Source organism: Lygodium microphyllum, chromosome 20 (assembly GCF_053477565.2).
Source record: "Lygodium microphyllum isolate KBCC chromosome 20, Lygodium_microphyllum_v1.1.10, whole genome shotgun sequence".
NCBI lineage: Eukaryota > Viridiplantae > Streptophyta > Polypodiopsida > Schizaeales > Lygodiaceae > Lygodium > Lygodium microphyllum.
The window spans coordinates 61,043,854-61,069,189 of NC_141154.1; the positions used below are offsets into that span (position 1 = coordinate 61,043,854).

At 38.8% G+C, this 25,336-nt stretch overlaps 1 pseudogene across 1 annotated transcript in view; it reads left to right on the top strand.

The window, feature by feature from the left end:
• LOC148018948 (uncharacterized) overlaps window positions 1–21,300 on the top strand; it is an 88,249-nt pseudogene extending 66,949 nt beyond the window's left edge. Inside the window, exon 3 of the transcript XR_015695069.1 lies at window positions 18,232–21,300. The product of XR_015695069.1 is annotated as an uncharacterized LOC148018948 (transcript). The remainder of the gene's footprint in view (window positions 1–18,231) is intronic.
• The last annotated feature ends 4,036 nt before the right edge of the window (window positions 21,301–25,336 follow it).

Consider the following 25,336-nt stretch of genomic DNA (forward strand, 5'->3'; position numbering starts at 1 on the left):
GGTCGGTGGTAGATCGTTGCAAATTGGCCAATTGAACTTGTAAAGCTTATCGGGCTCTTTGTTCTTCTTCGAGCTGCATCATAATCAAATCCAACTTTTGCTCCATCGTTGGTTCGAGTAAATCACCTTTAGCCATAAAATCGTCTATGTTTTGTTCAGTCATCCTGTAAAATCCAAAAGACCTCACATTCTCGAAATCTTATTAGCGGGATGAGCGTAGCTTAAAGGCGGGTATACAAGGCTTGTAAATTTTGTTTGGCTTTTGTAGTCTTTGTCTTTTACGTATGCGGAATTTGTTGTCACAACCGTCGTCCAAGAGAATAATGTTGCGTAGAAACTGGGTATGAACTCCTGCGTTTGCTGAAACTGGTTCAGCAAGTCTACGAGTGTGAAGAGGGTCTACTAGAGAGCAATAGACTGATTTTGTGCTTCTGCGTGTGAACTGCCCCTTTGATAGTTATTGAGTAAGTCTTTAGTGGCCTTGTGACTTTGGGTGACTTGCAGGATTTAGGAAGCTTAGAATTTTAAAGCTTAGATAACAAAGCTAATTTTCGTGGACTTCAGGACGTTGGCGGCAGAATCGGCGGCTGTAAGAAGATACTGACGCCGCAGACGAGAATTTTCCTGGTTATAAGCTTTTTAATAAGCTTAGTACTAAGCTTACTAGGCTTTGAGTTAAAGCTTTTAAAGCTTTTTGGCTATGGAGTAGAATCTTATCTGTATACAGATGACTTGAAGAAGGAGATATCCGCGTGGTCCTCCGTCTACAGAGGCTGGTTCTTCGTGATCAGAGGGTGCAGATGGGGGTTCTTGACCGCCAAGAACACGCTGGTATCGACCGTTCGCGATAAAATTGATTGTAGAGCTCGATCGTTCCAAGAGCTCCGCCTTCGCGCAAGATGGTAAACGATTGGAAGTTCTTGATCTCAGCTTCGCTCTGATACCATTGGTGCACAGATTGGTCGCCGTATGCGCACGTGGTGAGCGTCAGAAGGTCCCCAAGAACAAAAGAACTCTACTTTTTGCACATAAATCAATGAAGAAAGCTTGCACGATATGAACAAAAGACCAATTGGATGCAATCTCTCCCCATGCCTTGTGTGAGCGCTCCACAAAGCATGTATTTCATATATTATTCATCTTCAAGCTCAAATAATAGCCCAAATTATAAAATAGCATGCTTTAGCTTTTGAATTTGCTTTTGTGCCAATAAAGAATTAAAGCTAATGGGCGCCCAAGAAGTCAGGTGGTATCCAAATACAATATTCAATACAAATATTTAAATCATGCGCCCATGTGCATACAAAAATAATAAATAAATATTAAGCGCTTTAATAAATAAGCGCGACAAAATATAGGCGCAATGCCTAAGATACGCGCCGATAAAAAATATTGACGATAACTTGAATACACGCTATCCTCCAATGCTTTACACTGCCACCGCTGCTTGCTCTACACATCAACTGAAGCATTCATAATTGTTAGAAAAATAATACAATTAAACCGACAAAAGTGAATACCTAGCAGTCTTCAGCTACATAAATAAATTAGTTAGAAATCAATCCTAACCTTAATTTATCACGAGTGCACACTCTAAACTCATAAACGTTTATTAATTTAAATATGTATTTTGCGGAATCACTCACTATGGAATCACCCATGTACACATAAAATTAACAAAACGCCCGAAAAGGATAGGCGTCCCCATCGACTTGTAGCACAAAGAATCCACTTTGTGTATGAGCCCCGATAATAAAATTTTACGGAATCCACCACAAAACCTCACGGAATCCACCGTGGAATACGCCTCTTGGCATCAATGCTTTGCCAAATGGTCTCCTTTTTGTCTTTAGAGAATTGATCGTGAAGTCTAATAGGGTAAAATAATCTATGGCCTCTTGTGAAACTTCGAAAGGGCCTTGGACAAATGATTCGTCTATTGTTCTATGTCTCTAACCTCCTTTCTTGATTGTCTAAGATCTGTAGTATGGACAAAATCTCTATACAATTTGTTATTTTATACATGAGTTGAGAAGGAAGCTCGCACATGATAGTTATGCATTGATTTGATTTTCTTTCCTAGGAATGATGCCAACTAGGCTCGCTATGTTATAAGCCCAATAATCTACATAATATATGTGACTCTTGGAGAATATCCCAACCCAAGTTGTCTTGTTTCTTCTAGATAATTAAAGAGAGCTTGCAAATTACTCAAACTATGTTGTGAGTCAAGGGCATCTTGCCTCCTCTTTGCAATCTTTATTGTCGTGGAGAGTGAGAAAATCCTTAAAGGAAATCATATAAAGTCATATCCTTTTGGCTTTTCCTCTCTTTTGCAGAAGGGGAGTATCCTTATGCTTTGTTAGGTGGTTGGGGCACAAACTCTATAACCACATGCTCCAATTATTGATCTCTCTCAAGGGGGGAGCCCCCTTTGTCGAGTGCTAAGAACTTGCCAAGTTAACTTGTAGGGTTGGCCGTTGGTAGTTGGGGGAGGATAGAGGTACATATGCATCTATCTTTGTAGTAGGTGGCTTTTAATTGTGTTTGCACTTGTGGCTTATTTTTTGGGGTGAAGGGGAGGGAGGGGAGCAATGGTGAAGGTGCAACTATCTTTGTCATTGGTGGAATGTGGTAGGCTTGATGTCTCTGTTGTCTCTTTGACTGCCTTTAATTTAGCTCGACGCTTTTATTTCTATCGATCGCCAAGTGAATCTCCCTATCTTTGTTGCTATCTTCTTGTGTGCCTAGTAGAACATTTTCTCTGCGGCTCTCTCTCACTCATCTTCTTTGTGGGCTTGGGGGTTTCCTTCTCCATTATCTTGAAGTGAGATCTCTTGGGCTATTTGTCATTGTTGACATGCTAAATGATCTATTGTAAGGCGGTGTAGTGAAACATTTCCTAAGATCCAACTTGCTCATGAGACACGACACTAGTTGTACCAATGAGTAAGAACGTAAAAGGAATGGCCATTAGACTCAGCTCGCAGTCATAGAGCCAGACAAGCTTACCCATAAGCTTGGGAGCTACTAGTATAGTGGGTCATGACCACATCCGAAGAGTTCGCATCCCATACCACTGGGGCACATCATCATTGTCAATGGATGTGTCGGCCTATGGGCCAAGAGTCCAAGAGTGGCAATCACATCACGGTGTGCATAAGAGGGCCTTAGCATGTAGATTGCAGCAACTACAATAGCATAAAGTGCATGTGGCTAGGCTAAAGGGAGTCTACAACTAATCAGGAGATTACTATTTTGGTATTCAAGGTGGGATGACATTGCTTTCAAGCGATGAAATGTGTGTCGATTAGGTGGTTTTTAAAGGATGTGATCCCTAGGCCTTGCATGTCAAGATGGTTTCTTTTTGATTGTTTACTCTATTCTCTCTCTTAGGAGAAAAACCCTTTGATGGTGGTCAATTGAGCTTGCTCACATTTTTTGGCCACTTATTGGCCGATTGCTTGTTAGTTTTTGATTATTGCTCTACTATACAACCACTTAGTATAGATACTAGAATAATTAGATTTGTCCCGATGCAACAAAATTTTTATATTTAAATTGCTATCAAGACATATTGGCTCAAATTTTAAAATTAATTTGATGCTTATGTACTTTGAAAGGCGATTTCTATTATAGGAGTGTTTTAAAATATGATTAAATGTTCATTTTTCTATTTAAGGGTGGTCATTGGTGAGAATACTCTATAATTATACTTGGGTCATCATTAATGAGATGCCCAAGAGAAATTAAAAGTTTAGTCGGGTGGTCAGATTGACCAAAAAGCTTAGAATGACTAAGCCTTTTATACTCAAATAATCAAATTGACTAGAAACACGTATAATGAGTGGTTTTAGAAAGTCAAACTAGATGCTCATGATCAAAGAACAAACCATGAATTGATGAACCTATATAATAAATCTCTCCAGAATTTAAATTTGGTGACTCCTAAAATTTAAAAGGTTACTATTTTTGAAAGTTGCTCAAATGGAAATTTTATTCACGTCAAAGGCTTTAGGATTTCAAAGGAATAAATTTGTCTTCAGCAGCTATCTCGAATTTTTAGCCATTTGGGAGATTTTTAGAGTAGAAGGTTTAGAAGCTTTTTTTTCTAGAAAAGTGACATGTGGTATCTAGAATAAGACATTTGTCATTTTGAAAAGACAAGTGTCCCTATATTTGTCATTTTCAGTAAACACCTGTCATTTGTAACTTCTACTGTTAACTTTTGAGCATCCAAGCCCCACACCTATATATTGGAAGTGTCTCTATTCATTTGGAATAAGTCCTCATGCTGAAATTTCAGCCACATGTTTTGTACTCTCCTATCTATCTCTGATCCTAGAAGCACTTTCTACTTAGCTTGATCTAATCCAAGCAATAAAGAAGAAAATTAGCTTGCTGCCTAGAGTTTGCAGAAATTAGGGTTTCAAAAACCCTAATTTTTAGAATTGCAGCAAATCATCCCTTTTGTATATGGTTTAGACACTCAATGTCCGTTGTTTGTTTCAATAAATTTCTATAAAAGAGGGGAGGGGGCTGTGCCGCTCTCAATGTAGTGTCGAAAATTGATCAAGTCCCATAAGGCTGCACGATCCGTAGATGTCCCATCTACGGGATCCACCTTAGGCTAGGGAATAGGAACAGAAACAAGCTCCCAAAGATTGAAGGAGTCCAAGATACACTCCACCTTGTAGGACCATAGAGAAAAGTTGGAGCCATCCAACCGGTTCTCTTTGGGCAGCTGAGGAAGTACGGATACTTGTACAGGGGGTACCAAAGGCTGCATCTTCGGCCCACTGGAAGGGGCTCGCCGAGATACATGAATAGAAGGGGGACGGGAAAGAGGAATAGACTTCGGACGACGGTCCTTGTGATAGAAATCATGCCTCCGTTCAAATGAGTGTTGAGACAAAAGCTCGTCATCTAAGTCATCAAAGCTCGTAAACTGATGAGAAGACATCTTCCAATCTGCAAAATACCAAACACCAAAGAAAACTTTGCCGATGCCGAAGAATGACCAGCAGTATGGTCACCAATCAGCAAAACGCAGGCGGGGGAGACCTACAAACACCTGGAGCTGCAAAACGCAAGGTTGTTTGATGAATAGCACCAAGACAGAAGCGCTAGAACCAAAACACAGCCTGGGAATAGGTCGCCAGCAGGAAAAGAGCTGCCTGGAGATGGAATAACAGCCAAAACAGCAAGGCGCAGGCTGGAGGAGTGGTCGCCCTGACTGAAAACGCAAGCAGGAAGTGGTTGGTGATGACGTGGCAGCCTCTGGAAGGGGCGCCTGTAGCAAACGCAAGAATGGTGACCTCTTGGAAGGGCCATCCTGGCTGTCGGGGATGAGGCCAGCAGCAAATGCAAAGATTTGGGTGATCTCTCGCGTAAATCTCAGCTCCGTGTAATCTCCTTCGGCTCTGATACCATGTGAGAGTGTGCTGTGGAAGAGGGAATACGAACACGGAGGGAGAGAGAGAGAGAAATTAGAAAATAAGGAAGAGAAATCTGCATTGATTGAAATGAATGCTGAATACAAACGGGAAGGCGGAAGGAGACTGATCAGTCCCTGCACGCAGTCCACAGCGTCAATGAGGGCACCAAATCAGGCTGATGATGATGGCAGCACCACCACGGGGGAGAAGGAGTGTCAGAATTTGCAAGAAGACAAGTGATCAAGTGGGGAGGGGGGCTGCCTATAAATAGGCAAAAGGACAAACCCTAACCCTAACCCTAAAATGGGCGCAAACCCTAAAAATGCCCTAAAATGGGTGCCCCACATCAGTGACCAAAAAAGTGGCCGGGCGGCTAGTGGCTGCCCACTAAAAGAGGCCAAAAAGAAATACGCATCCTAAGACAGCCAGTCAAGAGTGACTAGCCTCCCCCATCATAACACATGACAGACATGTCAGAGCTCCTAATGTCCTCGTTTGACTCAGATTGAGACTCATAAGCAGGAGATGACAAGGCATGGCAAACATGACTGCTAACACAAATAGGCCACCCTATCGTGTGAATCCAACTCAGCAAGAGGAGATTATGAAGCAAGTGAATGAGCTCTTGGAGAAGTCCTCTTAGTGCAGAAGAAAGATGGATCTTGGTGTATATGTATGGCAAAAGGGTGAAAATTTTTCAAAAGAGATTCACTACTTAGGCCATATTGAATCCAAAGATGAGATTCAGATGGATCGAGAAAAAATTGAAAAAAAGTCAAGGCTATTGTAGAATGGCTAGAATTGACTAATGTTTATGAAGTTCGAAGTTTCTTGGGATTATGCTCTTATTACTTGAGATTTATTAAATGGTTTGCAGTGGTTGTTGGACCATTGCATGATTCAACCAAAAAAAACAGTGGTATTGCGGTGAATCAAACTAGAGAAGGAAGCTTTTGAGGCTCTAAAGTTCTATATCAGCAAAGGACTTGTTTTGATTATATCTAACGTGTCAAAACCATTCTTTGCAAAATGTGATGCTTTAGGAGACTACATTGGTGCAATATTAAACTAGGAAAGATATGCAGTTGCCTATGCAAGCAAAAGGTTACAAAATGTAAAAAAAAAAGCTACTATCTATGAAAAGGAGTTAATGGCCATCGTTCAAGCTTTAAAAGATTGGAGACACTATTTTTTAGGTGGAGAATTTCTCATCAAGATGGACCAGATATTTTTTCAACCAACCAAAGATTTTTGAGAAGTATATTCGATGGGCCAATTATTTAGCTCAATTTAACTTTCAAATACTACATATTCTTGGGAAGCAAAACAAGATAGTTGATGATTTGTCAAGAAGACCTTGGATTCATGCAGTGTCCATATTTAGCATACAGATTTCACTAGTATGAGAGGCATGTATATTTCTGATGAAGATTTTAAAATCATTTGGGAGAGTTTACAACTTGGTAAAATGGTAAACTTTTATGTTATTAAAGATAGATTTCTTTTGATGGAGAATAAATAGGCCTAAAGTAATGGAAGAATATCATGCAGCTCCTTATATGGCTCATCATGGTATTTTGGCCACAATCAAGACACTTGAAATGTATTTATCAAATAATTTCTTGTGTGCCAAAAAATTAAGTTTAATCGCCAAAAGCTTATACGGTTTTTGCAACCATTACTAATTCGGAGCCAACCTTGGAAACGTATTGCTATGGATTTTATTTTTGGCTTGCCAAAATTAGCAAACGGCAATGATGACTTATGGACTATTATTGACAGCTCTCATTTCAGCTCTCATTTCATTCTAGTTAAGAAGACTATCAAGTCTCAATATATGGCTAGAATATGTATTCAACAAATCTTAAAGTAGCATGGGTTACCACAATCCATCGTGGGTGATAGAGATTCACGAATCACTAGTCCCTTTTAACGAGCTCTTTTTAAAAATTTGAGTATAAAGATTAATTTTTCTTTTTTTTATCATTCTTAAATAGATGGCCAAAGTGAGATAGCCAATCTCACAATATTAGATATACTGAAGTGCTATTGCCATGAAGCCAACCAACAATGGGAAAAGTAATTACCTTTGGTAGAATATGCCTATAACAACACAATTTATACTTCTACAGGTAAAGTATCATTTCAAATTATATATAAAAAACCACTCTTACTACCTATTCTCGAAACAAAGGAGAAGATAATTTCATGTTGATGAGTTTGTACATGATATGGATACAACTTTTGCCCAAGCTAGATGAGTAATTCAAAGACCTCAAGAAAAATAGAAGAAAGCAACAAATAAGTATCGAAGGCACTTGATTTTACAAAAGGGAGTTTTGGTGTGGTTGAAATTTGTTAAAGCTCGTCTAAGAAGCTCTAATAAGCTTTCATTCCAAGTTACTAAGCTTGCAACAAGAAATTATGGGCTATTTCAAGTCATTGAAAAGATTAACGATGTTTGTTATAGGTTACAACTTCCAAAGCACTGGAGAATTCACAATGCTTTTCATATCCATCTTTTGAAGCCTTATGAAGAGCCTCCACCATTGAAACTTGTAATAGAGGATCCACGTGAAGTAGATGAACAGAAGGAGATACTTCAACCTGTGTAAATAGTCTTTTATATAATTAGGAAACGAGGAAGAAACACTTTTAGAAAATTCCTTTTGAAATTTAAAAATCGCTTTCATTTAGATTCTAAATGGACTGTAGAAGAGTATTTTAAAGACTATTCGAAAATACTTCTTGCTTATGAAGAAACTGTAGGATCAGAAATACTTGAAGTAATGTTTTGAGAACAAGACTGATTTCAAGAGATGTAACCAACTTTTTGTATATAAATTGCTATCAATACATATTGGCTCAATGATTCAAATTAATTTGATACTCACGTACTTTGAAAGGCGATTTCTATTATTTGAGTGTTTTAAAATATGATTAAATATATTTATTTTTCTATTTAAGGGTGATTAATGGTGAGAACACCCTATGATTATACTTGGGTTGTCATTAACAAGATGCCCAAGAGAAATTAAAAGTTTAGTCAGGCGATCAGATTGACCAGAAAGCTCAGAATGACTAAGACTTTTATACTCAGATAGTCAGATTGACTAGAAACACGTAGAATGAGTGGTTTCAGAAAGTGAAACTAGATGCTTATGATTAAAGAAACAAACCATGAACTAGTGAACCTTGAAGCTCTTAAGAATCTAAATTTTGTGACTCTTAAAATTTAGGAGGTTACTATTTTTGGAAGTTGCTGAAATGGAAATTTTGTTCATGTCAAAGGCTTTGCGATTTCACAAGGAACAATTTCGTCTTCAGTAGCTATCTCAAGTTCTTAGCCATTTGAGAGATTCTTAGAGTAGAAGGTTTAGAAGCTTCTTTCTCTAGAAAAGTGACATGTGCCATTTTGAAAAGACAAGTGTCCCTACACTTGTTATTTTCAGCAAACACCTGTTATTTGTAACATTTACTTTTCACTTTTGAGCATCCAAGCCCCACATCTATATATTGAAGGTCTCTCTCTTCATTTTGGAATAAGCCCTCATGTTGAAATTTCAGCCACATGCTTTGTACTCTCCTATTTATCTCTGATCTTAGAAACACTTTCTACTTAGCTTGATCCAATTTAAGCACTAAAGAAGAAAATCAGCTTGCTGCCTAGAGTTTGCAAGATTTAGGGTTTTAAAAACCCTAATTTTCAGAATTGCAGCAAATCAATCCTTTTGTATATGGTTCAGGCAACTTTGTGCGTGTGGTTTGTTTCAATAAATTCCTATAAAGGGGGAGGGGCTGGTTCCTCTCTCAATGTGGTGTTGATTCTCTCTTTCTCTCTCTCTCTCTCTCCTAATTTTCATGGTAAAAATTGATCGAGTTGGTTAGTTCAAACAATTGTCATTATCACGTTTTTTCCCATGTTTACACCCAAGGCATAGAGAAAGATGTACATGGTGGCAAAGTTAGAGGTGTGTTGGGAGATCAATCATGTACAGGATGTCGGAAGCGAGTGCAAGCATGGAAGCCTAGAAGACTGATGTAATAGGTTGCACAACATGAGAATAGAAAAGAGAAAACATAAGAACATTGCAGAGGGAGAACTGAAAGATATGCTCGAGAAATGGAATCCATATACAATACACGAGACAATTATGTACATCAATGAGTCACTAGTTGTGTGTGCACTAGTATTGACTTCCTCTCTCCAATAGAATGTACTTCGAAAGTTTGCAAGTGAATGAATGAAGAGGGAATCGGCCTATAAATATGCTTAAATCTAGGAAAAGTCAGCTTGTTGAATAGAATAATAATAAAATATTTTGGTTGCAGGATCAATAGATAACCAATAGAAATACTTAGTCAACCAAAGATAGACCCCAATAAGTCAGGTGGCAAAGCATTGGCTACTCTAGTAAACATTGGAGGGAGCTTATAGAGCACAATGCCCACAAGATGAGCCTTCGGAAGCACAGGCTGCATGTGTTAAAGTCTATTCCATACTTGTGTAAGACAAAGCAAGAAAGATTGAACAATATCTTTAGGCTCAAACTTCAATTGCTAGAGCTGTCCATAAAGGGTCATTGTATGCATAGTCGATGGAGCCATGTACAACATCTAAATCTTCTCCCATACCAACAAAGTTGTTTTGTAGCGAGAAAGATTGAACAATACCTTTAGGCTCAAACTTCATCTGCTAGAGCTGTCCATAGAGAGTCATTGTATGCATAGTCGATGGAGTCGTGTACAACATCTAAAGCTTCTCCCATACCACCAAAGTTGTTTTGCAGGTGTCCGTCAGTAGAATCTCTTTAGAAATGCATTGGAAAAGAGCAGAAGATACACTAGCATCATTGGAATCCCATGTAAGCATTGCTTCCTTATGGTTGTTAGGATCGGAATTAGCTGGAAGAGGAGTGGAAGGTTGGGCCGCTCAATAGCTCCTAAAACAACATGGAGGTGCCATTTGGAGAGGATAGGAGGAGAAGATTAAGAAAAGAAGAGGAGAGAGAGAGTACAGCCAGAATATAGCATAGTCTGCAGTTGGCACAAGTTCACATGCAGTTGATAGACAGCTGATCACAAAAAACGGCTGATGAGAGGAGATAAAATTAGAATAAACTAAGTGAAATCAGTTGAGATCAATGAAGACAAAACCAAAAGTAGCAAAATCTGCTTGAAAATACTGTCGCCCACAGCCACAGGTGATGCAAGACCTGAAAAAGGAGATGTTGGGAATCAAAAACCAGGTAGCAGCTGCATAAAATGCAGTCAACTATAATAAAGCATAAATGCCTAGCATAAATGCCTTAGTCTAGGGTAAGTATAAAAGGTGGAGGTGTAACATGTGTAGCATCTTTTTGCCATTTTATTAACATTACTTGTTTGAGGTTTCAACCTCCCACCATCTAAGAGGGTGAATACTCTTGGCCACCATAGCTTGGGGTGCATACCTTGTTGCAACCTCTCATCATTTGATTCTCAACCAACATTGGTAATATCATTTCTTGCCAAGCCACCTTGGCTATGGCTACTTGATATTTTATGTCTATTTCTTGTATTCTCAGTTTAAAAGCTTGCTGTGGAATTTAGCTTTATTACATTGGTATTAGAGCATTAGTAGATCCTGTCAGAAGTCATTTTTATGTATTAGATCTAGTTACAGTGACTAAGAAGTGAAAACCGCAATTAAAATTCAGTTAGGGGAGTTAGTTCTTCCATAACTGTGGTTTAACATGGAGATCTGTCACAAACTGTGACTAAGATGGAGGTTCTTGGCATGAACCAGTGGATAATGGCGGGTTCCAGTCAATTTTAGTAGGTCATGGCTCAATTTTGGTTCAAAAATGAAGAGAGTTGGACAAAATGAGGGTTACATGACTTAGTTTAGTTTAAACTTAAGTTACTTTTTCAAGAACAATTCTTTTCTTTCCTTTCAAGCTTCTCTTAAGAATCCATGGCCAAAGGCTGATCAAATCTCTTGCCCGTGATCTCTATCTTGCCAAAGCACTTCATAGCCTTGTTCTCCATCTCTCAAGCTTTCCAGGGAATGGTGGAATGTCACACTATGCTTCATTCTGGACTAGGAACACAGCAGTAGGCAACAACGTGAATTGCGCCTGCCGCATATTCCTACATATTTCATCCATAAAATGAGCTATGGTGCTCTAGTTAACCATGAATAATGCTCTTAAGCACTTGATTATTGGTCTCCTTCAAGATTTGGCAAGATTTCTCTCTATTATGGACTTTCTTCTTTCCCATGGAATCCTATTATTGACAGTTTTGGATAGCAAAACGGAGAATCTCTGATTTCTTGAAGCAAATGAAGGGAGCCTTGGTGGCAATTCACTCCTGGAGCATGCTTATGCACGTGGCTTTAATCCATTGATAACATTGAAGCAAGATTGAAGCAATTTCTTCATCTCAAAATTGGAAAAAACAGGGCAGCTATCAATCTTTATCAAATTTTGCTTCAATAAGGCTTCAATTCATGGGGCTTTTGTTGATTACAACCCCGGGAAGGTTCAATTGAAGGTATTCCTCAAAGATTGGGCTTACATTGAAGAATTTCTTCAAGTTTGAAAGCATTTTCAGTCTCTTGAACATGGCCATGTCTGAAAATTCATGGAATCCATGAATCTAATGGGAATTTACACTCATTAAAGCACAAAGGATCTTCTCCAACAAGCTATTGAAGACTTCTGTTAAATCATTGACATTGGAGCAATCTTATTGATTGGAAGCTGAAGATTACTTGGGAGCGATCATATCGGACAAATCCTTCTTGAAGATATTGATTCAAATCTTGGTCTATTGATGGGGTCTTATGCTGAAGGTTGATTGATTGGATTCATCCGCTACTTTCCATCAGCATTAAAGAGGTAATTCTAGTACTTTCAGCTTAATCTCTCTTTTATCCAATTGTTGAACCAATCCTATTGTTTATAAGAGAGATTAAGTGTAGTAGAACCTCTTAATTCCTATTAAAGGCATGTAGAATTCAGCCCAGGACTGATTATGATTGCTTGATGAGTCATTTTCTTCCCATTCAAATGTTGAAGCTCAATTGATTGCATAAATGCTACTCATTGCTTACTTAACTTGGATTTTTGTTTGATGGTTGAGCATTGATGCTATAGGACTGAAACAATGATGAAAATGGTAAGTGGAAACTTTGTAAAAGCAGTGAGTCACTGCAAAAGAGTAATGCCCTATCCATGGCCTTTTCAATTCAGCCATTTCCCAATACCCACTTGTATTTCATTAAAAGTTCAAAGGCTTTTTCAATCAATGCATAGCATCCTTGTTTGATTAGCCATTAGAATGTACTTGCCATGTTGGTTCCCGTGAGGAAAAGTGGATGCAAGGCGAGTCGGGAAGACAAAAGAGAGGTGACCCTCCCTTCTCGATTAAGACCTTGAAGGGGTGTAAAACCCGGCTTGAGGTGTAACTTTGCACATCCCTCTTGTCTCGGAGCCCATGCTATTTTCAAATTTAGGTGCAAGTGTATTTCCATTATCAGAATATGACACAAGTACAGCATAGATAAGCAGTAATCAGGGTTCCATAAGTGGTTGGTGAACCATTGGAAGAGGGGCAGAGCATCTCTTGTTTTCAGGACACCTACAGGTGTTTGACAGATAAAACAGCAGGTATATACCCATCTACAGGTTGTTCTTGAGCCCTACAGGTGTCCCATAACCCTCTCTTGGTTGCTACAGTGGTTTACAAGGGTTTCCTTCACTCAGGGTATTCCTACAGGGTCAAACAGGGTTTCCACAAGGTGTTAACAGGTTGTAGGAATTCTTTGGACAGGTACACAGTTCCTATTACAGAAAATTCTGTGGTGATCTGATTTGAAATCTTAATAGCTTGATTCAAAGAGGGGATCCTAAGCTCCTATTTGAATCAAAAAGTTTGTAATTCCGACATCGGAATCAAAAGTTATAGCCAATTTACTGATAGGGGGTCTAGTGGACTGCATCTAAACAGGCTGTTTGGAATACATTATTTGAGTTCATTCTACCTATATACCTTATTGCAAGTTGAGATATTATTAAATTTGGTATATTTCCATATAATAAGCTTTCCATAGAGCTATTAAACATTGGGATTGGTGCCATATTCAGAGAGAAACAAGGGGTTAAGTGACAAACTGTCTACTACTACAACATTGTTTCCTAATGGCCAGGAATAAGTAGAAAGACCCTATTACTGAGGCATTGAATGATGGTGTGAGAGATTTCCAAGAGGATCAAAATTACACAATTGAAGCCCATAATGTTGATCAAGTAGATGAAGAAATAAGCATTGGGATTGCTCATAGCACGCATCAAGGACAGCAAGACATACATGAAGAGCATGCAGGGAATGATTATCTCCTACTGTCAGAAGAACTAGGACATGTCAATGAAGGCCTTTCTAAGGATTTGAAGGCTTTGAATGAAGGTTTAACGCATATGAATCAAGGTTTGTTGCAAGGGATGGCAGGTAAACCAAGGAATCTCTAAATTGCAGCAAAGCAATAAATTCTTATTTCAAGAGCTTATCTCAGCCATAAAGGAAATCGGAAGCAAACCACAAAGTGAATCTCAAAATATTGAAGACTCCCATGCGATTCCCTTTGTTGGTAATCCTTCCTATCCAAACAAAGAAAAGTCTTAGCCAATAATGCACACCTTTGAAAGGGGAGAGCCATCTAGAGTTAGGGGCAACCATCATCCTTCACAAATTCATGGTATTCATATCTCAAGGCCTTAGTTTAGCAGTCCAAAGGATAATCATAGACATGAAGAGGAATAGGATAACACTCGATGGGACAATGATTATCATGGATGTGACCCCTTCTACAAGAATTTTTATCATCAGCCCTCAAATGCATAAAAAGGAAATGCAGTCAACAATCAAGTTCATGAAGGTGGAAGGCATGATGAGCGAAGATCAACCCATAATATTCCAAACCAAGAGCATATTTCAAATGGACAACCCTCATCTCATGGTTTTGGACCACCTACTTTTAAACAAAATTCATGGAATAAAGATTCACGGAGACAACAATCTCATGGGCAGTCATCTTACAATGAAAAAGAATATAAAGAGAAGATCAATATCACCAATTTCAAAGGAAATAATGTATCACTTTCAGAATGGGAGGAGTGGATCAATAAGCTTGAATTGTACTTTACCCTTTACCCTAGAAGTGAAGAGGCCAAAATTTATTTCGTGGCTCTTCATCTTGAAGGTTATGCCCATACTTGGTGGCGTTACATGCAAAAGATTGGGCAAAGTTTTGACTCTTGGGAGAAGTTCAAGCAAGCGATGATTGATGTCTTTGTGTCTCCTTTGGAAAAAGAAAGGCTTCAAAGAAGTTGGTATGCGTGTGCTCAAAGGGGAATGTCCGTTAGAGACTATTCCAATGCCTACTTGAATCTTTCCATGTATGTTGAAGGTATTTCAGATTTTGCTAAGCTGAATAAATACATTTTTGGTCTTGACCCTGTCCTATCATCGGAGGTAGGAGCTCAACAACCAAAAACATTACATGAGGCCATACAATTGACTGAAAGATATTCTTTGAAGTACAAAAGGGATGTAGGAAGTTTTCAGCAAAGAAGTATGGGTAATAATGTTTCCAATCAACCTACAAAGTATGGACAAGTTTTTAGCCAATCAAGAGACTCTTTTAGACAAGAAAACAGAGGTTATAACAGTCCAAACAGTTATAACAGCAAAGTGCCAACATTTCCCACTGTTTATGCCTCTAAACAGAGTGGAAATTTTGTATCAAAACAAGGGCAAACTTTCAGAAATGTGGCTGAGCCAAGAAGTACTTTTTCAAGAGCTGAAAATGCTCCTAAATTGCCCCAAAACATTTCTAACAGCAACTTTCTTCCTCACGACAAACTTCGGGAAATGTATGGAAAAGGATTATGCTTCTAGTGTGGGGAGAAGTGGTCACAAGATCATAAGCTGAAGTGTAAAGCTAAGAACTCAAAAATCAACATGGTGATCACTCAGGAAGTGGAAGTTGAAGAAAAAGAAGATCAAGAGGGAAATTTACTGCATGTTGATGCATACCTAATGGTTGAAGAGATTCATGAAGAAGAGCATGCCACCAACAAAGAATTCTATGATCCCATGGATGAAGATGGTCTAATCATTTATGAGCCTAACAAGGTTATTGGAAAAAGAGAAAAGGTTTTAAGGAACCGTTCACTGCTGGAGTACCTTATTAAATGGAGAGGTTTGCCCATGGAGGAGTCTACTTGGAAACCATCATCATACCTTGATTCTTTTCCATGGCTTTTGCAGGAAACAGAGTAATATCTGAATAGGACAGCTTGCTGTATTAAATTTCTGTCATAAAAATAATTGCTCTATGGTCCATTAAATTTGGATTTTTATGGCATGGTTGGATATTAGGGATTGTCCTCTATATTTCTATAGCTAATCCATGATGATTGGACATTCCTTCTTCAAGTTATGGCCATTCTTGTGCAGCAGCCTGTTTTGGACAGTTTCCAGCAGTATATTCAAATTTCATACCTATACTTCCTTGATATATGAGATCTTCTTCAGCTTGGAGTTTCATTCAGCATGGATTCATCACTTACAAGCTATTCTTGTAATCTTTCTTCATCAATTGTCCCAATTTCAGCTTTGAGGACAAAGCTCTTTTAGGCCGGGATGGCTTGTAATAAAGCAAAAATCCCTAGCATAAATGCTTTAGTCTAGGGTAAGTATAAAAGGTGGAGGTGTAACATGTGTAGCATCTTTTTGCCATTTTACGAACATTACTTGTTTGAGGTTTCAACCTCCCACTATCTAAGAGGGTGAATACTCTTGGCCACCATAGCTTGGGGTGTATACCTTGCTGTAGCCTCTCATCATTTGATTCTCAACCAACATTGGTAATATCATTTCTTGCCAAGCCACCTTGGCTATGGCTACTTGACATTTTATGTCTATTTCTTGTATTCTCAGTTTAAAAGCTTGCTGTGGAATTTAGCTTTATTACATCAATACAGCTTGGAATCTAGTTGCAGCAGCAAAATGCAGGTGTCTAGGGCAGTCGATAGGCCAAAGAGCAGCAGACAAGGGTTGCCTAGGTTGGAAATAGTTCACAACAGTCAGGGAAGATCAGTAGCAGTAGTGGAAGAAGTTGGCAAACTGGCAACAACAGAGAACAACACCATAAGACCTAACACGGATATCTGATACTATGTTAGAAGTGAGTGCAGTGATGGAAGTGTAGAAAACTACTGTAATAAACTGCACAACACGAGAAAGGAGAAAAGAGAGAACAAAAGAACACTGCAAAGGGAGAACTCAGAGACACGCTTGGGAAATGGAATCCACACACCAAAGATGAGACAGTTGCATACAACAGTGAATCACTGGCTGTGTGGGCACTATAACTAGATCATGATTCCCTCTATCCAATAGAAACTGCTTTGGAAGTCTACAAGTGAATGGATGGAGGAGGAGGAGGAAGCCCGGCTATAAATAACCCTAAATATGGGGAAAGTCAGCCAGCCAAATAAAATAATACTAAAACATGCTGGTCGGTCAGATCAGCAAATAAGCAATAAAAACACTCAATTGGCCAAAAACAGGCCCCCAATAAATCAATGCCTATAGACTATGTTCCCAGCCCACACACTCATACATGAGCTGGCTAATATAGTGCATTGGAACTGTAAGTGAACCTTGGTCCCTTGGCTTCACATAAGAGCCATTGTGCCAGATAGGGTTATTGGAAATCCTTGATAGATACTCATCAGATTTCGGGTTTTTTAGTTGGTTAGCCAACATTTTCTTTTGGTCCAAAGGGACTTTGATGGTGCTAATCATGCCAAGACTTAGCTCTTAGTCTTTTGGTGTGCCTTTGCATATGGAAGCAGATATCAATGGGCAGAGTTTCACTGCACCTACAACGAAACTAGTGGCAAAGAGTTTGGCCTTGTGAAACTAATTCAATTAGGCTTACTGGTCTAAGTGTTGAGTAAAACATACATTTTAAGGTGAACATATATAAAGGACAAGAAGAACCTCTAGAGCAATGTGATGTAGAGGGATCTTGAGATGGCTCACATATAGGTCAAACATCCAACACTTTGCAAGGCAAAGAATTGACAAACTTGGAAACTATGTGCAAAGTGTTGTGGATGGTGTATGAATTTGTTGTCAAACCCATGGAGCTTAACATTTATTTGAAGAGTTTGGATTTGGGTTTTGCTCATGCTGAACATTTGAGGTTGATATTAACAAGAGACCTATGTGCACATGCCTAGACTTCTAAGAAAGGTGGACAAGAAGTCATATTTGGCTTGCAAGTATACAGGAATACGAGTTGTATCTTGCATTGAGTGGGAATCATTTATCCTTTGGGCACATGTGCCTCCTTGCATCATGCTTATCTTTGTAAAGGTTTTTTAACATTTGCTGGACTTGATGGACATTGCCCCATTTGGTTTGTTTCTTATTTATAATGTGCTCGAAGAACATCTCCCTTATAGAATCAATATGGTTGGAATGGGCAAATTATGGTGATCATGCACGTAAGGCATATTTAGTGTACATTTAAGTGTGAGATTTGCATATTGAGTCAAAGAAACTTGCCTTATGTAGAAAGAAATTTGGAAAAGCTTGCGGAAAAAGTTTTCCCAAGATATACTGAATGGTTGTGGGCTGTCATTTAGAGATCAATAGATTGATTTAGAACAGTATATATGCCTAAGCATAACATGCTATTTCTTTCTCATAAATGAATCATTTGGATTGTTTTCAGGCAGTTCCGGTGATTCCAAAGGCAAGAGTGGAGGATTGCCCATTGCTAGTACAAGCCTTGATGCAGCGACAGAAGAAATTAACGATGAAACCTTTCTCATCTTGTCTAACTGCAAGTTAGGGAAAGTAGAAGAAGTTTTTAGAATTTTTAGAGAGATGAAGATGAGAGATAAGCTTGTTTCTGTGGATGCACATTATGAATTTGTCCGAGGACTGGCTAGACTAGGACAGTTGGAAGATGCATTCAAGGTTTTTGTAGAGATGCAAGGGATGGTGGGATTTATAAGAAGTCTATGTATAATGTATTAGTGACAAATCTTAGTAAGGCAGGACATATAGGTCTGGCAGCCAAGTTCCTTGAGGAGGCAAGTAAAAATGGTCTTTACACTGCCATGTCTGTTTTTAAAGAATTGATAGAAGGCTTTGTCAAAGCAGGGCATGCAAAGGATGCATATGAACTTTACAGTGAACTCAAATGGAAGGGTCGAGTTCCAGATGCAAATATATTGAAAAAGTTGATTTTTGCTTGGTCTCACAATGGTGAAGTTGATGTAGCTTGTGCACTGTTATAGGAGCTTATATCAAAGTCGGGGGCATTAAGAGGTAGTCTCTTCAATTCTGTGATAAAAGGTTTTGCCCTGGAAGGTCGATTAGTGGAAGTGCAGAAGCTCTTTACAGAAATGCAGATCAGAGGTGTGCTACCAGATGCCATAACTTACAATACTCTTATTGATGCTTTAGGCAAAAGTGGTGATCTAACGGAGGCTCTAAGGATTTATGATGAAATGAAGGACAGGAGGATTGATGCAACTGTTGTAACTTACAGTACACTTATCAATGTTCCGGGACAGGCAAATCTGGTGAATGAAGCATATGAGTTGTGGAAGGACATGCGAGCTGCAGGTTTAAGGCCCAATTTGATTATGTATAATACACTCTTCATGGCACTCGGGACGATCTGGCCACATGCAGTTTGGGAAAGGCTAATAAACTGGGTGCAGCCAGGGCATTATTTGAAAAGGTGAAAGAAAAGCCAGGTATGGCAGATGTTATTACCTATACGTCTCTCATTACTGGATTTGCAGAGCTGGAGCTGTTGATGATGCACTCCTTTATTTTGAGGAAATGAAGAAGGCTGGCCATTCCCCAAACATTGTTTCTTACAGCTCACTTATTGATGGCTTTACCAGGACTGGGAGGCTAGAGGAGGGATACTTGTTGTTTAAGGAGATGGAGAGAGCTGGATGCTATCCAAACACAATCATATTCAATATTCTGCTTCATTCATTTGCAAAAGCTGGCATGATAGAACATGTGGACTCACTTCTTAAGGATATGGAGTCCAGAGGTTGTTTGCCAGATACATACACATTCAGTGGTTTAATTCATGGATATGGCAAGTCAGGACATGTGGAAAAAGCTTGGGAGACATTCAAGGCTTTGAAGAAATGCAAATCTTATTTGAACGTGGTGGTTTGTAATGCCATGCTTGCAGTACTAATTAGAGCAGACAGGTTTGATGATGCTTTAAACTGCTTTAATGACATGCCTGAACTTGGTTGTACTCCTAATGACTGGACATACCAAAAAATTTGCCATGGCTTACGAAATGCAGGGCACATTGAAGCTTCTAAAAAAATTGAAGAATTGCAGCATGTGGCTTTGAATTTCCAAGTATAAATGCACAGAATCTTTGTCATAAGCACATCTTCAAATTATATTGGATGCCCATATGATGGATGCATGAGTGAGCACTGACCAAGGATGTAGAGCTGCTGCATCCTTGGCACCTTGACCTATTGTAGAGTCTTATCAATGCAAGGGATGCATTAGACAAGACAGGGCTCATGTGGCTTCTTGTAATTTTCTCTGCTCTTCGAATGGCATAGCTGATGGGTAACTGAAAATATGTTAGTCAAGAGTAGGCAATGCATATGTGTCACATTGTGGTAGTATTGGGAGGAAGACACAATTGCTTGCAGTGGCTTCCAAGCATACTTCTTTCACAATTTTATACATAGCTCTATAAAATGGGAAAGCCCAACCAAATTTATATCACCAGCAACCATGCCACTGCCTCAGTTTACTTTGAGCATGTGCATGTTCCACCTGTGCAAAGTATTCAAACAAGTAAGAGAGGATTCAATGGCTCCTTTTTGTTTATTGGGGCATCATTCTGAGGATGAGTGACTGGCTCAGTCTTTGGGAATTACTTAAGTGCTTGGCACTAATTTGTTGGGCGATTGGTTCCTATCAAGTTCATCTCATCTCATGTTGTCAGTTGTACGACTGCCTCCAGTTGTGTGGTACTTTTTACCTAGGGTCAATAGCATCACATTGGACCATTGCAAACTGGCCCAATAACTCGAATCACACAACAATGTACACAGAAATGAGATGCTGTACGGGAGTCTTCTTGGTGTTTCAACATCATCTCATTGCATTGTCTTGTGTATCAATCACTGCTGCATGGGGTCAGATTCATGAATCTCCTAAACATCTTTGGCTGAGGAGGTGCCTTAATCTGGCATGGGGGATTGGATTTCTCCCTCTATATGAATTCTCTCTCTTGCCCCCCTAAGCCTTTGAGAGTATCTCCTATCTCAACTTGGGCTTGGCATGAGTCATCCCATGAATCAAGTAGTCTTTATGCATTGCATACCTTGTGCACATCCATATATACGATGATGAAGCCATGGAAAGCTGGAGAAAATGATCCTCATAGAAGGTGATCTTCACAATCCCAGCTCATGGTTGAGCTGCAACGTAGGTGTTTGGTTTGTACTACATTGTTTCTCGGTGGAGACTGGAGAGATTATTCTTGAAGCACTTGGTTTTGCTTCTCAATTGCCCTTTCCAACCACATTCCTTTAAATTACAATGCTCCAAACCTCCCAACCCTTCCTAGAGTTGGTTTTACTTAGTGGCATATGAACAGCCCCTTCACCTTCCACTGGGAACTAGTGCTGCTAGGCATGCAACTTTTTGCAACCAAGCATAAAGCAAAATACCAATCATAAGATACAAATTGTTTGATACGAAGTATGACGTTGTTTAATGTATTGAAAACCGGGTGGTATCTTGTTGGAGAGCTTAGTATCAGTATGATATGATCATTTTTCATTTCAAATGTGTAATGCATTTCTTGAGAATCTCATAGAGCCCTTTGGAGAATGTATAATTTGCTTTTATTTATTAGACAGGTGCCATGTATATTGGAATTTCTTCTAAAGCCATCAACTCATTGACGTGTATTGGTCTCTCCTTTCTCAATATACTTAGCCTTTGGTCTTTTCAAGAGCTTTCAATGATTAAGCAATTTAGCCTCCTCTTGAGCCATTACTAATAACATGTATATACCACCATCTATTTGAATGAATGAAAGTGCATTCTAATTTAGTTTTACCCACACACGGAGGATACATTAATTTGAGTCTTCCACAAAACTGATTTAGCCTCCTATTGGGGCCATCACTAATAACATGTATATCTCCACATAGTAATTTATCCAAATAAATTTACTTTCATCCCCAATACATTTCTACAATCCACAACTCGACATATTATAATCGCACAAATGTGGTCAAAAGTGATGCTAGTTACTACTAGTACTTAATGACAAGCTCATACATAGAATATGCAATATTTATATGTTTCTTTGCATATGCTATTATACGCATCTTATTCAATTTAGACCTCACCCATTTCTTTCCATGATGGCCTTATGAAAAGCAAGTGTGATCTATGGTTAAGCGAAGGTAATGAGTGCATAGCCATGGTTATCTTGAAAGCTACCTAACTAAACTAAAGTACATGACAATTATATGCAACATAAAAAAGATAACAATGCGTTGTATTTTGTATGCATTTACCACTAAAAATGGCAATATTGCTCACATAAATATGAATCTAAATATACTATAATGAATGAAGAGAAGTTAAAAAGTTGATTCCTACTAGAGTTAGTTCTAGCAATGCATATGTATTAGCTTGTGAGTAAACATACTGTAGAGGTGGATGATGTCGGAGTGTCGTACTCATGATGCATTCTATAGTGCAACAATAGTATACCAATGATGATGATGTGGACAATAGCAAAGGGAGAAAAACATAGTCTTCCAAGGTGAGCTTGATTGTAGAGATGTAGATCAACAAAATGTAGATCTTAGGTTGAAAAGCACAAGTCTTCCCATCCAACAAATGATAGCCAATGATGATGACAATAGGTTGAGTTGATGACATTATTTGAGTGGCTAGTGTCTAGTCCCAAATGCAACAAGGACAATACGAAACACTTTTGTAACATGGCTTGATCAGTAATATATAGGTGACAACGAATGGATGTGGATGACATGACGAGGTAGCATTAAACATCCTCTTAATTGGTAGCAATATCCTTTGATAGGCAAGATGAATAGATGATGGTGGCTAAGATATAGTAGGAAATTATTAGTTCTAAATGTGGTATGGGTAAGAGTGGTGACGAGAGGTGGTTTTGGGGTGAAGGTAATAGTGAATACTCAAGTCAAGATAAAGGGATGTCCACTACTAACTCTATTTATAGAGGATTTTGGATTATTTGTTTTTGTATTAAAAATAAAGCCATGTATTTGTGCTAATAATCATTTATTGATGTTTAAGGCTATTGTTAGGAAAACATCATAATAATAAAAAGAACAGTTATACGGCAAGATGTGGGTGATGCATTAGAAGAAGTAATTCATATAGTAGATGAGGGTAAGTTGTGTTGACAACTATCATGATGTGGCTGTAGAGTGAGATTGTTGATGGTAATGGTTGCAAATATAGTGGATGCAAGTTGATCACTTTTTGACGAGGTAGAAAGGAGGCATGGTTACTCAATGGAAGGAGTTTTCACCTTGGAAGGATGCTTGCTTTTGTAGGGTTTTCTCCATTCAAAGGGCTTCATTTCACATTGACATAAGACAACCGCATGAGAGATGCAAGGGGTAATGCAAGTGTCATGCTAAATAGAATAAAATGTAGAGCAGTGGTGCCACTTGAGCAGTGGCCTTAAACAAAAATTGTTGACTTGTCCAAGCACCCTTTTTACAAGAATGATCATCAAGTTGCCAACGGATAGTGATGCAAATGCATGAGTGCCTCAATATTGTGACAAAAATCTTAAAGGCACCAAGAGAAGTAAAAACTATATTTGACCATAGCACTTTGATGTTGAAGTGAAGAGAAGAATCATCCACTGGAAAGAGTGAAGCATATGTCCAACTGGAAACATGTGAAATGAAAAACCTCCATGCTAGTCCTAGAAGGTTGAAACCTCGCTTCGAGAGAAAAAGACTCCATGCTAGTGCAAGAAGGTGGGCCAATTAGAGGAAAAACTAATATGAAAGTGCCAAGAATATCTAAGTCTCTACCTAGATCAAAACTAGTAAGTCCCTATTGTTGTTAGTTTCTAATTGAAAGCATTAGTACCACATGGGACCTACTAGGCTTAAGATGTAAGATAGTTGGAGTGAGAACCTGCATTAGAAAAGAGAATATAAGATTAAGCAAGCCCTACTAGAACTCAAACAATACACATATAGAAGGGGTAATCCTAGAATATACACAAGTTGGAGGAGTAACATCTCCATCAATGCCATAGACATTTGAATTGAGGGAGGTAGTATGCTTTATGATTTGCTCAAGCAGTTAGAAAGTGGTTCAACCACTTTTTGTTTTACACTTCTGGAAGATGGCAGCCCATGAGTAGAGGTCAAGGATACATTACACCTATCATCAAGGGAGATAAAGAGTGACTTAGGACTAAAGCCTCTAGGTGAGGCAACAAACCATTCAAACAAACCTTGGGTCGTTGCAATGGAACTTGGCTAATGGGGTGGACCACTGGCCACATGACCGATGGGTATCCATTGATTAGTGTGAGCACCTTATAATTATGAGGGATAAGCAACCCAATTATGGGAGCATGATCCCCTCTTGATTATGAAAGAGGGATAATATTGCCCTTTCTTGTTGTGCTTGAGGTCCTAAGTGGAGTAGAGTGCAGGGATTAGGGTGGGCTACTTGTGGCCTCTAAATGACTTATGACGTCAAAATGATTGGCATTTAATCAATATTAGAAGTACCTATTTGCCTTGGTGATATTTGCCAACCTAACTTTAATCCTTTTTTTTTTTTTGGGTGGTGTACTTTGCTCCTCACTAGTTGATTGGTTCTTGTTGTTGTCCTTCTTGCCCCCTTGGATTCTATTTTGAGGGGTGGAATAAATGGCTCCCTTTGGAGGTGGAAAAATGGATTTCTTATGAATCTGATTGAAAAACCTTGCATACCACAATAGTTGATACAAATTCATAGGTGGATAGTCGTGGCTATGAGACAATCTACTCAATGAAATTTAAATATTTGGGTGATGGCTTATGTCTTGACAAAGTAGCTTGGTTGTCATCTACATTTGGTGGACCAAACGTTGCAAATTGGGTGAGGGAATATCGATAAATAGCCAACTTCTTTGCGAAGTTGGCCCTCTCATTGATCTTGAACACTTGGATCTCATGGTCAAGCTTGATATGTTAAGAATGTACTTGAGTTGCATAGTTGTCGATGAAATGTGCTCAACAATTTAGTTGCAATGTCAAAATGTTGAAAATTGTGATTGAATATCATGTATCAAAACCTATATGAGCTGGGCATAGCTATGACATTTGCTCTTCCATGAGTGGACTATCTCAGTCTGAGGTACATGTGGCAAAAGCATGTACCATTGATGGCCCAATAAGTATTGATATATTAGCAAGTATGTGGCCACGTGATTAATTGGAGGCTTGATATGCATGGGTTGGATACCGTTACATGTGGCATCTCTACTTTGAATCATACATATCTTGTACTAGATTTGAGAAAAATGATGACATTGGATAGCTTATCCTTTTGAACTTGGTGCATCTTCTTCTAGTTGGGGGTTGTAATCATGTACTGGCATAATTTCTAATTATGTGTATCTCCTTTTGGGTTGTAGACTTGGGCACCAGGATCATACGTGGAAGGTGATGGGAGAGAATTGCGAGGTGGATCATGATTGTAAGGACTTAACCCTTTTCTAAGTATATTAGATCTTTGCCTTA